Raw genomic sequence first — 2,907 nt, forward strand, 5'->3', positions numbered from 1 at the left:
ATATAAATATGATAAGGAGGATGCTATAATAATAATAGTAATAATAAAGAAGTACAGAGAAGCAAAAATCAAAACTCCAAACGAATATTTCTCTTCTCCTCATTTAGGTCCCAAAACTGAAGAGACTGCTTATAATCACTTGTAGCTACAAAAGGAAGCGGAGAAAGAAAAAGAGTGATGCACACTTCAAACGATAATATTACTACAGATGTAGCTATTGTGATAAGTGATAACCTCCATAATATATAACAAAGTTATATAAAAAAATCAAGTTGAGAAACAGAACCATAGAACATGTTTGAATGCTTTATTAGAAATTTTACAAAGACAAAATATTGGCATAGTACCTGTAACAACAATAACAAGAATAACTGCAAAAGCAATGCTTCCACCATCATACCATCCTTCCTTAATACCCTGAAATATAAAATTAATTCTTCTATGGATGAAAACCTATTTGGCTATTTCTCAACATTTAAAAACATATTCCTAATCAACCTATTTCTCAACATTTAAAATTTACTCTACCACATTTTCTCACCTCAGATTTTATCCCCAGTACTAATGAAGCTGCAGCAGCTACCATTAAAATAATCAAGGTCAGATCCTTGCAAGCATCCCAAACGAACATCTATTATAGACAACATAAACAAAGACATCAGCCCAATAACCATAAGCAGACCATCCAATATCAGAGTACACCAGACTTTACCATCAATGGATAGTGAACTACATCAACAGAAAAAAAAGGCAGATTAGATTCTAAACCTACTCTCTTAAAGACTCTTCTGAGGATTTCAGGGCCTGAAGATAATCAAGCAACATTTTAGGCTCTGGAAAGATGATGCTAGAATGATGCTTAGCCTTTTAAAATGAAAATTCAACAAAAAATGATAAATATGCCATGTACCATATATTTTAGGTGAGAGAAATGGACATATAAATTAGGGAGGGCATGCTGTAAATTCTCTTCAGCTACAACCATCTTTATTGCTTCTTTGTATATACCACAAGCTGACTTCATATTTTCCTGCAATAAAAATGTAACAGGTAGCGCATGTAGTCATCTTTTCTGTATCAGCTTATCATCAAAGAGTAAAGCTTTCTTCAATTGTAGCAAAGGTTAATTGCATACCAAACGTTTCTCCATATTGGCTCTTGATATAACATTCTGCACAAAATCAGAATCTGACTCTTTACCAGTCTGCTGAATATATGCAGCGCGAGCAGCTAAAATATCTCCTATTTGTTCCTTAAACCTGGCATTGAAGAAATGGATTTTTGGTACACTCTTTTACAAATAGGAGTCATAATTCAAAGTAAATCAAAGCATACACTATAAATAATCCAACTGTGCAAATTTAATAGAAATTATTATTAGTGTAAACCTGTACTAAGATCTATACCAACCGTCCGCTTAAATTTCAGAGACAATCCAAACACTACCAAAGTATTGAAACAAAAATTACACAAACTGATGATAGCATGATTTAATCAAACTTCAAACAAGTTAAACTAAATTTTCCCATAATTACACCTTCTGCCAAGGATTAAAGTCATCAAAATCAAACAACAAAATACCTCAGCCATGGCAAAAAGAATGATAAAGTTAACCAAAAATTGTTCTTTAATATATTGAGAAAAAAGACTTATTAATGAGAAAGAAAGGAGAGAACCTCAGCTTCAACAAGAGATTCGTCGTCATCTGCATAAGCCATGTTTGACAACAAAATCTACATGATGCAACAGATAAAGTTAATGACCAAACTCAAAGACAGGCAGTAAAGCAGTTATTAAGAAAACAGTGGGGTGAATTTTTGTATCTTTTGATAAAAGAAGAATATCACTGAGACGAAGAAAAGATTAGAAATGTATTTAAGGAAAATAAAGCATAGATGCAACATAAGAATGTAAAAACATGGCTACATAAGAATGAGTAGAAAAAATTAATATGATGATGAAGATGAAGAGTTTAACTGAATGTCACTCACAGAAGCAAATTCATGGCCAGGAAGAATAGCAGCAATCTCCTCCAACATGGAACCCAGTGTTAGTGAATGACATCTCCTGAGAAAGGCACATGCCTTAGAAGCCTTCGCCATGGCAGTTTTTTGGTCCTCAGTAGTAACAAAAGGCAGAATTGGTCATCTAATATAAGAAAGTTTATTGGTCATGAAGTAGTACATACAAGTAGTACTCATCAATTATATTAGGCACAAAACAGTGGTTTAATAATAACTAACAACTTCAAGCAAGGAAAAATACTACCATTCACAAATGCAAAACATGAGAAAACTTACACCCAATTTCATAAGCAATCCAAGAGGAAAAGTACCTAAATCTTGTGAATTGGGAAAAGGAAACACAGAAAATAAGTTCCGCTCTTTTCCATCTCTCTCAGGAAATTCATCAAACACATGGTAAGCGTAACAATATTGAAGCGAGACAATCTCTCAAGCATGTTCCTCCAACAACAATAACAACACAATTAACAGGGAAATTGAAATTGATACCTTGAGAAGCTCATTGGCTTCAAGTGTCTCAATGAAAGAGGCTGCAACATTGGAGGTAACACTGGACTTTCCCACCAACTGGGTCTTGAGAAGCTCTTTCCTTTCAGTTAGCAGAACTATATAAAACTTTCACTCCAAAGTTCAGTTAGCAGAACTCAAATATATATATCAGAAAGCCGTCTCTAGCACTTTTTCCATGAGGCTTCAAGCAAACATATACACCCTAAAAAAGGGGACCAATCTTAGATCTTATCATTATATGAATGAATATATCATAATATATGCAAAAAGAAAAAGATTTCAGATTCCACAAAAGGGTGCATATGCCATGTAGTATCTATATCTATATATCTACCTTTTTGAGGGAATCCATGGTTGGAGTTTCAGCAGTGTG

The 2,907-nt window shown here is 33.7% G+C and overlaps 1 long non-coding RNA gene across 1 annotated transcript; it reads right to left on the reverse strand.

The window, feature by feature from the left end:
- Positions 1-273: 273 nt before the first annotated feature.
- Positions 274-1,713, reverse strand: LOC107475248 (uncharacterized). Its single transcript, XR_008005273.1, has 3 exons — positions 1,136-1,713; positions 542-1,030; positions 274-417 (listed from the first exon to the last, which is right to left on the reverse strand). It is a non-coding gene; the product is annotated as an uncharacterized LOC107475248 (long non-coding RNA).
- Between the last annotated feature and the right edge of the window lie 1,194 nt (positions 1,714-2,907).

The sequence above is a fragment of the Arachis duranensis genome, chromosome 2, assembly GCF_000817695.3.
Source record: "Arachis duranensis cultivar V14167 chromosome 2, aradu.V14167.gnm2.J7QH, whole genome shotgun sequence".
Lineage (NCBI taxonomy): Eukaryota > Viridiplantae > Streptophyta > Magnoliopsida > Fabales > Fabaceae > Arachis > Arachis duranensis.